We start from the raw sequence: 13,430 nt of genomic DNA on the forward strand, positions 1-13,430 counted from the left end.
TTGCCGCTTTCTAAATTTTCAAGACTGAGACACGATTCTGACAGAGGTACGCAAAGTGGGGGAAGTCCGGAATAAAAACTCTAAGATCCTAGTTTTTCCGGATTATACCAGAGAAGTTCAGCGACAGAGTCGCACCTTTGACTCAGTGAAAGCCAAGCTCCGCAGTCTTCAGTTGCAGTACATGCTCCTTTTTCCAGCTAAACTGAAGGTCCTGTTCCAGGGAAAAGCGTCATTCTTTGAGTCCCCGGAGGAGGCATTCTGTTCAGGGGGGCTCAGTTTTTTTCTTGTTCATGGCTCACAAAGTTAACCCACAGACACATGCAGCCAATAGGTCTATCCATTGTAAAGCTGGTTTCCAGTCTTCCCCTTCTCATTCCTGGGTGCCTTGGATGCCAGGGAACTCCTCCGCTCTTGCTATTTCTCCCTTTAGCTTACAATGGCCCCCATAATTGGTGGAATAGGGCCTCCTTTGGTGGAAACGCAGGGCCTCATGGTTCTATCTTGGAATGTGAAAGGACTGGGCGATAAGGTCAAGCGTGGCTTGGTGTCCCGGTATATAAAGAATCTGCGAATGGATGTCGTACTCTTACAGGAGACACACCTCAGGGGCACGAAGTGTACGTTTCTAGGCAGAGGGCCTTATGTCACGTTAACACATGCAGGTTTTACCTCTGGCTCCAGAAGGGTGGAAATCTTGATTCGTAGGTCCCCCCTCTTCCGCATCACCTGACAATGGCTAGATCCAAATGGTAGATATGTGGAAGGGAAAGGGTTCTACGGGCGGAGAGGGGTCCTGTTGATGAGCGCGTACGCGCTGCCCAGGCTCCAGGCCCCCCGTTGGAGATATTGGCAAAGATCTTGCTAGAGGTAAATTTCCCACTTCATGTCCTGGGGGAGACTTCAATGATGTGAAGGTGTCGAACATAGACCGATCCGGAATGCTGGGACAGTCGTGCCCTTCCACTCCAATTTACGAGTTTGCTACAGCCCTGGGGTTGTCGGACCTGTGGAGATGGGCCCATTCCGTCCTACTTATCTGGGGCCCATAAGATTTTTTCTAAATTATATATTTACCCCTGCAGGAGAGGTGGGAACTACATATCAGGCGGAATACCTGGTGGGAGGTTTGTCTGACCACTCCCCTCTGGTGGTGCGTATAGGGAGTCGAGGGTGGAGGGATCAGAGGAAGAGATTGGGGACCTACAGGACCGAGAAGTGGCACATGGGCTCTGGGTAGACACTGAACCATATGGCTGGGAAAATGTGGGGTCAGTCAGGTCTGCAGTGGTGATATGGGAGGCATACAAGACAGTGCTTTGGGATTGTGCCCAGAATTTAGTAGCCCAGAAGTGAAGGAAGGAGAGGGAAACCTTGATTAAGTTGGAACAAAAGTTGCTGGCACTCGAGGAGGCTTTGGGACAGGAGCCGCCCCTCCCTGCACTCTGCCAACGGGAGTTAGTGAGGGCTGAGTACCAGGAAACTGCAGCGAGAGAGGCTAAAAGTCAATTGCATGCTGCCCAACATAGGCTCTATGAGGCAGGGGACAAGGCCGGGAAACTCTTTGTTTGGTTGGGGAGAGGGGAGATGGAAGTAAGGTGGATACAGGAGATAGAGACTCAGGAGGGGGTAAGAGTGTCCTCAGATAAAGGCATTGCGGAGACCTTTGCCTGCTATTATAGTGACTTATATGAGGCAAGGCCACTGGAAGACGCTTGTCGGTTTTCTGAATATTTGCAGAATATAGTTTTCCCTGTCCTGGATGCAGAGACCCAAGCAGATTTAAAAGGGGATATCACCTTGGAGGAGGTTACAGCCGCTTTGACACGGATTCGCCCGGGCAGAGTCCCTGGACCCAACGGGTTTCCGGCTGAGCTATTTAAGACCCTACGCGATATCCTAGCGCCACATCTTCTAAATATGTTCCTGGAGGCCAGAGGACAAGGAGTTCTCCCATCGGATTTGAAAAGGGCTGAGATAGTTGTTATATAAAAGGAAGAGAGGGCCAAATTGTCTTGTGCATCCTACAGACCAATCTCCCTCCTTAATGTGGAGGTGAAAGTTCTAGCCATGATATTAGCAACCTGCCTTCAAAGTGTTATTTCCCCTCTAGTTCATAAAGGCCAATCTGGCTTTATGCTGGGACGCTCTACATGGCACAATCTGAGGCAAGCACACAACTGGTTGAATACCATACTGGGCCGCCCAGATCTACACATGTTTTTGGCCCTTGATGCTGAGAAAGCATTTGACCCGGGTCACTGGCCATTCTTGGAAGCCACACTTGAGCGATTCGTATTTGGCCCTTGATATAGGGAACGGGTGAGGCTGCTTTACTGTAATCCAGTAGCAGCAGTGGGAGTGAATCGGGTCCTTTCTTCTGAATTCCCCACTGCACGGGGTACTAGACAGGGATGTCCCCTATCCCCTCTGTTGTTTGCCCTCACTATAGAGTCCTAGGCGTGTAGGATCCGTACACATCCCGGGATGCATGGCTTCAAGCTTAGAGAGGAGGAGACTGATGGGGAACGCATTTCCCTGTATGCGGATGAGATACTCTTATATGTCGCGCAGCCCAAGGTATCCCTACCGATACTCTTTAATTTGTTTGAGGAATATGGGAGATACTCGGGGTATCAAATTAATTGGGGCAAATCAATACTATATGCCCCGCAGAGAGAACAAGCGATTCTTTCTTTTCCAGTTTACCTGCAAAGCTCAATTGAGGGATTCAAATACCTCGGTATTTATATGACACATAGGGCAGACCTCTGTCAGGCAAATCATTTGGGGAGGGTGATGAGAGAATGCCGAGCTGATCTGGAGCACTGGAGACGTCTTCCTCTCACGTTAATGGGGTGGGTGGCTATGTTTAAGATGATCCCTCTTCCGAAACTCCTTTATGCTGTGCAAAACACATATTACCAAATCCCTCCGGGATTCTTCATGACTATAAAGCAAGACATGGGGCTCTTCTTGTGGGAGGGGAAACACCTGAGAATAGCCCTCAAGACGCTGCAGAGCAATCAATATGCGGGAGCTTGTCTCTCCCAGATCTGGTGGCGTATTATTGGGCAGTGCATCTGATTAACATAAATGACTGGTTATTTGCCCCTGAGAACCATCCCACCTTCCTCTTAGAGAGACTGCAGTGGGAAAGGAAATCCTGTATACACTACCCATATGGAGGAGGGAGGAGTCAACATCCCCTGTTGGCCACTCAGGTGTCCCTCAGGGCACGGACTAGGGCTACCACGGTACTGGGATAGCACCGCCGTCCCATGAGAGAGACCCCCCTCTAGGAGGGGTGCTGGATGCCGGGAATCGGTAAGTTGACAGTTCTTGAGAGCTAGGACTGCATTGGTATCTCCAAGGCGGGAGACGTGATAGAATGGGGTGACATTATGCCTTTTGCATCCCTCCAGGCCAAGTATGAGCTTAGTAAGATACGATTCCTCCGATATTCATTCCTGCGACACGCGTGGAAAGCAGAGGGCCTCCCGGGAGAGGGAATACCTGACTACTCCCCATTAGAAGGTAGACTATTGATAGAAGGTTTAGACACAAAAGGAACATCTATGACGTATAAGACTATCAATAATAATAGTATGCCAAACTCACTTCTAAAACTGCTTAGGCAGTGGGAGGCCGAGCTAGGGGAACTAGAGGACATAGACTGGGAGGCAGCACTGATGTTTCCAAGAGAAGTGGCTATCCGGTTGAGACTCAGATTAATCCAATTTAAAATCCTTCACAGGATATATTATGATAGACAACGTTTACATATGATGGTAAGGGCGCAGCAACCAAATTGTCTTCGATTTCGTGGGAATATTGGAACCTTCCTACATACACTTTGGGACTGCCCTGTGATCTAGGAGTATTGGAACAGGATTGTGGGGGAGTTGAGTGGGGTGGTTTCGGAGCAGATCCCTCTTGATCCCAAATTTATTCTATTGAGAATTCCCAACGATAGTGATCTGCCCAGAAGGAAGCTTTTATTCTGCGGCCTCAGGCTAGTGGTGGCCAAGAGGGATACTGCCTGCCTCTGAGGCTCTGAGATGTGTCCCACTGTGGATGTGTGGATAAGAGGAATCAATGGGTTTATGATGGGAGAGAAGGTGACCTATACGAATAGAGGCTGCCCATGGAAGTTCGGGAAAGTGTGGGGGGACTGGATGACATATTATTCCCTGGATGTATAAACCCTCGCCGAGTATTGACCCGTGGGCCATATTGAGGGCTATATGCTACCGAATACTGAATGGCCTCTGGATTATGAGGTGGATAGATGAGGAATGGGACTGAGGATTGCTTGGATTAACTGTGGGTTCATGTGTCTGGGGATGATGGAGGGTGGGGATTGTTTGTTATCTCTTTCTATTTCTGGTGCTTTGACGATATACCACTATGTAAAGCTTATTTGGGTATACTATGCACCTGTTGAAAACCAAATAAAAATATTTATAAAAAAAAGAAGCTTTGGATGATGTGAAAAGAAGGAGAGTAGAGGGAGAACAATGTGTGGATGAAGAGGACAAACGGGTGGTACATTTTGGAGATGAAGTGTCTGAGGTCAATATGAATGAGGTAGAAGAGGAAGGCGCTGCTAGCAGCAGTAGTCCTGAAGTGAATGATGGTGTACTAGCAGCAATAGTTCTGAAATTAATAGTTCAGATGGCTTTATTAGCTTCGATGGTCCATGAGTAAATAGCAACACAAGAATACAGAAAAGACCAAAGTGATTGGCAGGTTATGTGTGTGAGGAAGAAGAGAAGGCTGAGCGAATGGCAAGAAATTAATATTGTTGTACATGGTTATAGATTCTTTGTGTGAATTTTGGTTATAGTTTTAGGTATAGTTTCTAGGGGTGAACATTTGTTATACTTATTTATAATTAATTTGTTGTGTATTTTATTAGCATTGTCATTAGCATTATTCAGAGGGGAAGATGTGTTGTGTTATGTTGCTTTAAGCTAGCCTGTAAGCATCTGCTTCTGATTCCAGAATGATAAATGACCTGGAATTATTTCTCATCTCTCCCACCATTCCTCAGAAGTCACACCATCAGCTTTCAGCCCGTGGCCTCGACCCCACCCAGGGCACTCCACCCCACAATCACCCAACCCCGACCCAAGGCTCTCCATCCCACCATCACCCTACCCTCACTCAAGGACCTCCACTCCACCATCACACCACCCCACCTAAGACAATACATTCAACCATTACCCCACCCCGCCCAAGGCACCAGTGCCCCTACACTCCACAGCTCCTCAAACATAATTTGGGCCCGCAGAAGGCCCAGTCATCACTCCCCCACCCAAGGCACTGCAGCCCACCATCTCCCACTCCATGTCACTCCATCCCACCATCACCTCAGCCCCACCCAAGGCACTTCATCCCCATCACCCTTCCCCCACCCAAGGTATTCTGCCCTACCTTCACTCCACCCAAGGTATTCTGCCCCACCATCACTCCTGCCAAGGCACCAGTGCCCCTCCCACCCACACAACCCCTCAAACTTAAGTTGGGTCTGCAGCGGGCCCCAGTCACCACTCACCAAGCCAAGGTACTCCACCCCACCATGACTTCACCCCGGCTAAGGCACTCCACCTCACCCTCACCCAAAGCACTCACCCCACAATCAGCCCACCCCCACCCAAGGCACTCACTCCACTGTGGTATCCTGGTTGTCAGATTACCCAATGATGTCCTGGAATGTCTGGGGTATGATGGTTATCTGATGGACGGTTGAGCCACACAGATCATGGCGGAGCATCTAACTACATCTGCTCATGGTGGGTAATTTATGTATCCGTTCTTACAATAACCCTCTCTTTTTCTACTGCCATTGTCTTCTTATTTCTACATGCCAACGTACATCATAACAATGGTAACAAGATTTAAAGGACCCAGCGATGTGTAAAACAAATTTATTCTACATAGATTTGAAGTGTAAGAGACAAGGACGTACTCTTCATAACTTAAAAAAGGGCTGCTTTCCTAAGTATGAACCCACCAGTGCCTTTCCAACTTGCAGCCTTGTGATAGATATATAAGCAGCCCTGCGAAAAGAGAAAAACTGATTTTGCAAGTGACATTTCCGTTACGGTCTTTGGTTGCCAGGAGGTTAGAATACTGTCGCCGCAAAACCCTGGAAGGTTATGTTATTGCTAAGATGTGTTGAATTGGAAACTACTCCTGTGAGAGCCTTTCTGTGATCAAATTCAAAATCACAGGGGTATTTGAGGATACATGAAAGTTACCTTCCTGTCCAGTGGGAAGTGGTTTTCAATGAAAGCTTTCCACTTGGAGAAACTATGCCCAAGATAACACCGCTGTGTGCCAGTTAACAAATACGTTTTTTAACCAGGAGGAAATCTGCTTCTGCTGTGTGATACCAATTCAGAACACTATGTGATAAGATCTATGAAAATGGTTAAAGATTGTTTATTTTAGCAGTGATTAATGTGTGCAACAGCTATATTCCACTTCTAACAATAACATTTCTTATTGACTTTGTTCTCGAAGAGCGCCTTGCAGTACCGCTGCTTTGGGCAGTCTTTAGTGCGTCATTTCAAATATATCAAGGTTCTAGTTAACTCTGAAAGATGCTCCGTGTTTTCAGGTGTACGCTTACCCTATTTTCAGTGCATCATCTCTCCTCTTTCCACGGCAAGTGCTGGCTGCAGGTTTGTTTCTCTGACGAGTTGCAAAAAATAAGTGTTCTCAAGACCAATACGTCTTCCTCGTGCACAAATCCTCATGTCGTATTCATGGTCTATGGAGGTATTGTGGGCTGTGGCTACGGTTGCTCATGCAGCCAGTTTGGCACAACAAAAAATATAAAAGAAAAAATACTGTGATTTGCTTTCACTTTCACTTAGTGGGAACCTTCATCGCCCGGAGATAAGTTGTTGGATAGCGAATTCTTTCCCCACTGATGGTGTTTGACTTCAACCAAGCTGCTTTAGAACTTATAGGATTACACACTACATTAATTGGATGAGTTGAGTACTACTGACTTCTCTGTGCTACTAATGAAATTAATGGCAAGTCAGTCCAAATATATCAGCGCATCGCCATTGTTAGGAAGAAGCTGCCTGCAAACACTTTTTGTATTTATGTCTTCTTATTAATGATTTGAATGTATAAGATGATTCAGAAGTATGGGGGTCATTATGACCCCAGCGGACGGCGGAACTATGGCCAACAGGCTGGGGGTGTCCAGCAGTGTATTATGACCGTGGCGCATTCGCCACGGTCATACCGCCAGTCTCGCCAGTCACCAGGCTGCAGCCGGGCGGTCGTAATCCGCCAGGGCAGCGCTGCCCTGGGGATTATGCGTCCCCAACCGCCAGACTGTCCATGGCGGTAAACACCGCCATGGAAAGGCTGGCGGTAAGGGGGACTCAGGGTGCTCCTGGGGGGCCCTGTACTGCCCATGCACATGGCATGGGCAGTTCAGGGGCCCCCAGGCACAGCCCCATCGCGCATTTCACTGCTCGAATTACACGCAGGGAAATGCGCAACGGGTGCTACTGCACCCGCTGCACATCAACATTGCCGCCGGCTCTATTACGAGCCAGCTTCAATGTTGATGTGACTTTTCCGCTGGGCCAGCGGGCGGAACCACTATTTCCGTCCGCTGTCCCAGCAGAAAAGTCATAATAGGGTGCCACAAATACTGCCAGCACTGGCGGTATTGTGGCGCCTGCGGCTTCGATGGTCTTTAGCAAAGACCGCCAAAGTCATAATGAGGGCCAATGTATTTTAGCGTGTGTTCTTTGTACTATTGCACCAGGTAATGTCCAATGCTTTCTTTCAGATGGACTTTCATTGGCAAACAATATGATTTTCAAGCAAGTTTTCATTTCTTTTTCATCTGATTGAAATTCAAGCATTTAATAATTGTTCCTATGGCAACAGTTTACTATGTTCTAGAGTTTTTTATACACATCTTCTAATGTTGTGCATTTGGCTAGCATATACTGCAGCTTTTGTCCCCGGTTTTGTCTTCTATTGAATTCTCACCCAAATTATACATCATGTAGCTTTTTGCAGTATTTTCATTTTCCTGTTTTTTGTCCAGTTTTAGACTGAATATTATTTCCTTATGGTATTGGTATGGCTGAGTGTACTATTACATGATTAGAAGTGCCAGTATTAGGGTCGTTTGCAACCTATTTCATGTGAAACATGCTTGCTATGTGTTGCAACATATTTATTTCATTCTCCCTCACTGGTTGGCAAGTTGCTTCCGTTGTGTTGAACCCTATTCCATTTGATTCTCCCTCAGTGGTTGATAAGTTGTTCGGGTTGTATTGAACTCCTTCCATGGGTTATGTTGAACCCGGTTCAGTGGATTTCACCTCAGTGGATAAGAAGTTACTTGGGTTGTGTTCAACCCTGTTCCATGTGATTCTTCTCAGTGGTTGAGAAGTCCTTGGGTAATGCTGAACCCTGTTCCATATTTATAATGTGTACCCTGTTCCATGAAAACATGCAAAAATCCTTCCTCTGTTATTAAGGATATGTTTTTCATGTTGAGTAATAGTCCTTGGGAACAGCGGGTAAGTGTGTGGGTTGAAATATACCTGTTGCTAAACAACAAGAATCTCTTACCAGGGATGAGTGTGTGTGGTGAAAGATACCCTTTGTTAAATCACAAGATGCCCTTATAGGGCATGAGGTTGTGGGTTGAAAGAGTCCCACTGCTAAAACATAAGATGCCCTTTCGTGGGATGAGTGTGTTGGTTGAAACATATCACATGCCTGTTTCTATGTTTTTGTTGTTTCTTTGGTTGGGTAAATGGTTTTGTCAGTGTTTGTTGGTCTGTTATGGTACTCAGGTTTTGGTATTCTCTGTTCTACCACTAACTTATGCTTGTCTGGCCAACTGGTGCAGTTTGGTGGTGGTCATAATAGCATCACATTTTTGTGGTGTCCTTTTTCCATGCATCATTGATGAAGACAGAGATGTGTGGTATCTTGCTTGTCAGATTAACCAATGATGTAATGGAATGTCAGAGTTGTGAGGGTTCTCTGATGAGCAGTTAAGCTAGATAGATCAGGGCAGCGCATCTAACTACATCTGCTCATGGTGGGGTCATTTATGTATCCATTCAATTTACAATACCTTTCTCTTAATCTACTGGTGTTGTGCTTATTTATACATACCAACCTACATCACAACATCCACCCCACCATCACCTCACCCCAAACCAAGTCATTCCACCTCACTCCCACCCAAGGTACTCCACCCCACCATCACCCCACGCAAGACATCTGTGCCACTCCCACCTCACAACCCCTCAAATGTAAGTTGGGCCTGCAGCAGGCCCCATTCACACTCCCCCACCAAAGGCACTCCCCCCCACCATCACCTCCACCCAAAGCACTCCATCCCTCCATCCCCATGGCACCTCAAAGGTAAGTTGGGTCTGCAGCGGGCCCCAGTCCCCTCTCCTCAACCGAAGGTAGGGCACCCCACCATCTCACTATCCCCACCCAAGGCACCAGTGCCCCCCCACTCCACAGCCCCTCAAACCTAAGTTGGGTCTGTAGCAGACGCCAGACTTGGCTCCCCCACTCAAGGCACTCCACCACCCCATCACGCCCTCCCCACCAAAGGCACTCCACCCCACTATCATCTGATGCCCATCCAAAGCACTCCACATCAACATCACCCTACTTCCACCCAAGACACTCCACCCCGCCCCCACCTAAAGAACTTCATCTCACCATCACCACTCCCTCACCCAAAGCACTCCACCCCACCATCACCCTACCCCACCCCCACCCAAGGCACCAGCGCCTCTCTCCACTTCATAACCCCTCAAATATAGGTTTGGCCCGCATCTGTGCCCATTCACCAGTCCCCCACCCAAAGCACTACACCCCACCATTACCTCACTATCACACCAACCCCCTCAAGAAACTCCACCCCACCATAACCCCACCCTACCCAAGGCACCAGTGCCTTTCCCACCACACAATGCCTCAAACATAAGTTGAGCCTGCAGGAGGCACAAGTCTCCAGTCCCCCAGCCAGGGTACTCAACCTCACCATCACTCCACGCAAAACACCAGTGCCACCCCCACTCGACAACCCTTCAAATGTAAGTTGGGCCTGCAGCGGGCCCCAGTCATACTCCCCCACCCAAGGCACTCAACCCCACTATCACCCTACACCCACCCAAGGAAACCGAGCCTCTCCTGCCCCACAACACCTCAAACATAAGTTGGGTCCACAGCAGGCCCCAGTCACCACTCCCAAACCCAAGGTACCCCACCCCACCACCATCACCACCCAACCCCCACCCAAGGCACTCCACCTCACTCCCACCCAAGGCACCTGTGGCCCTCCTATCTTAGAACCCCTCAAACATAGGTTGAACCAGCAGCGGATGCCAGACTCATCTCCCTCACCCAAGGCACTCCACCACACCCTCACCCCCTCCCCACCCAAGCACTCTACCTCATTATCATCCGACCCCCATCCAAGGCAGTCCACATCACCCCACTTCCACCTAAGACACCTTACCCTACCCCCACCTAAAGCACTCTACCCCACAATCACCACTCCCTCACTCAAGGCACACCACCCCCACCATTCATCACCCTACCCCACCACCACCCCCTCCCAAGTCACAGCGTCCCGCCCCACCCCATCCCACAATCCCTCATTCATAAGTTGGGCTCACAGCTGCCCCCAGTCACCAGTCTCCCACCCAAGGCACTACATCCCCATTACCTTACTATCACACCACTCCCACTCAAGAAACTCCACCCACCATCATCCCAACTCTACCCAAGGCACCAGTGGGTCTCCTACCCCACAACTCCTCAAACATAAGTTGAGCCTGTAGCATGCCTAAGTCACCAGCCCCCCACCCAAAGTATTCCACCCCACGCAAGACACCAGTGCCACTCTCATCCCACAATCCCTCAAATGTAACTTGGGCCTGCAGTGCGCCCCAGTCACACTCTCCCATCCAAGGTACTCTACCCAAGGCACTCCACCCCACCACCCCACTACCCCCACCCAAGGCACCCGTGCCCCTCTCATCCCATAACACCTCAAACGTAAGTTGGGTCTACAACCACTCCCCAACCCAAGGTACCCCGCCCCACCATCACCGAACCCCCACCCAAGGCACTCCACCTCACTCCCACCCAAGGCACCAGTGCTCTTCGTACCCCACAACCCCCCAAAAATAAGTTGGATCTGCAGCAGACGCCAGTCTTGGCTCCCCCACCCAAGCCACTCCACCGCACCGTCACCCCATCCCCACCTAAGACACTCCACCCCACTATCATCAGACCCCCATCCAAGGCACTCCATATCACCATGACCCCACCCAAGACGCTCCACCCCACCCACACTTAAAGCAATCCATCCCACCATCACCACTCCCTCACCCAAGGCACTCCACCCCACCATCACACTAACCCACCCCCACCCAAGGCACCAGTGTCTCCCCTACCCTACAACCCCTCAGACATAAATTGGGCCTGCAGCAGGCCCATGTCACTAGTCCTCCACCCAAAGCTCTCCACCCCACCATCACCTCACCCCCACCCAAGGCACTCCACCCCATCCAAGGTACTCCACCCTACCATCACTCCACTCAAGGCACCAGTGCCATCACATCTCACAAATCTTCAAATGTATGCTGGGACCACACCGGGCCCCAGTCACAACTTCCACACCCAAGGTACTCCACCCAACTGGCCCTCTACACCTACACAAGGCACACCACCCCACCCTACCCACCATCACCAAACCCTCACCCAAGGCGCCAGTGTCCCTCCCACCCCACAGCCCCTCAAATATACATTGGGCCTACAGCGCACTAAGCCCCACCATCACCCAATCCCCACCTAATGCACTCCACCCTGCACTCACCCCACTCTCACCCAAGGTGCAAGATCCCCACCCACCCCACAACCCCTCAAACATAAGTTGGGCTTGCAGTGGGCTCCAGTCACCACTCCTCCACCCAAAGTACTCCACCCCATAATTTTCCTACCCAAGACACTCCTCCCAACCATCACCCCACCCAAAGCACTCCTCCCCTCAAGGCACTCCACCCCACCACCATCCCACCCCCACACAGACTACTCCTCCCTTAAGGCACTCCACCCAAGGCACCAGTGCCCCTCCCACCCCACAAGTCCTCAAACGTACGTTTGGCACACAACAGGCCCCAGTCACAACTCCCCCACCCAAGGTACTACATCCCACTATCTGCCCACTTCCACCCAAAGCATGTCACCCCACAGGGCTCTCCACTGCACCATCATCCCACCCCCATCCAAGCACCGGTGTCCTGCCACCTCACAACCCCTCAAACATATTAAAGTGGAAATGCAGAACAAAAAAAATTCCAGACCACATTTGAAAACTGGAATACAATTTCATAAACAGGGCACCAAACTGACAGAAAACAATAACAGGAATCAGAGATATGAACCATTAACAGATTAAATAGAAATAGAGCCAAAAAACTAAGTGGCAATAATAGAGAATGGTCAGGGTAGACTAGGACCTAGATGCAATTTGAAGTTGACCCGGTTCAAGCGTGTGTACACCCAACAAGGTTTGTCCTGGTGAAAAGATTTTACCAAGGTAAAATCTTCACCAGTAATTTTCAATCCATCATAGGAGTACAATTCTAAAGCCCCACAGGACATCACAGACTCACGGGGTGCCAGGCAGAAGCAAATAACCCAGTCCAGATCCAGTTGGCACTGGTCAGCTGGGTATGTTCAGGAAAAGGCACCTTGCAGCTTGTTGGCTCCCTGTAGCCACACAGGAGGTCAGCCACCTGACCCTTTATTTCACTTCTATTTCTTGGCTATAAGAGGGAGCAGTTCCACTATTTCAGGGCTCCTTTCACGTCACTGAGAGCAGGTCAAGCTCTTTTCTGTTCTTCCTCAGGGCCAGAGATGTTCTAAAGTTGTAGCTTGGAGGTGCAACATTTCTCACTGGTACCAGCTACTGGATGGAAATGACTCCTGGGCATGCCCTAACCAATGTGGTAGAGGTTCCCAGGGCCAACACTACCCATGTTGGACATTTTCAAGATGGTGAAAGTCTTTGGACACTACACTTGGCCTCAGAGGGATAGGGGTGTGTGTGGGGAGTGCTAGTGCCCGTCCACATTCAACACTAAAATCTGATTTGGGGCAGGCACTTTACCCACAACAAACCCAGAGACAGGTTTGGTAGGATAAAATCAGAGTTTGACAGCAAATAGACAGTGTATACACACAAATTGTCTTGCCACTTTAGTGCCTGTTCCCTTCCCTACCACTCTCCCTTGGCCTGGTATCCTACAACTGAAGCTCTGCCTCCTACCCTGGCATCCTCCTCAAAACACTGCCACCTATCACAAAGCACTGCCCACTACAGTGCCCTGCGGGAG

This window comes from Pleurodeles waltl, chromosome 2_2, assembly GCF_031143425.1.
Source record: "Pleurodeles waltl isolate 20211129_DDA chromosome 2_2, aPleWal1.hap1.20221129, whole genome shotgun sequence".
Taxonomy (NCBI): Eukaryota; Metazoa; Chordata; class Amphibia; order Caudata; family Salamandridae; genus Pleurodeles; species Pleurodeles waltl.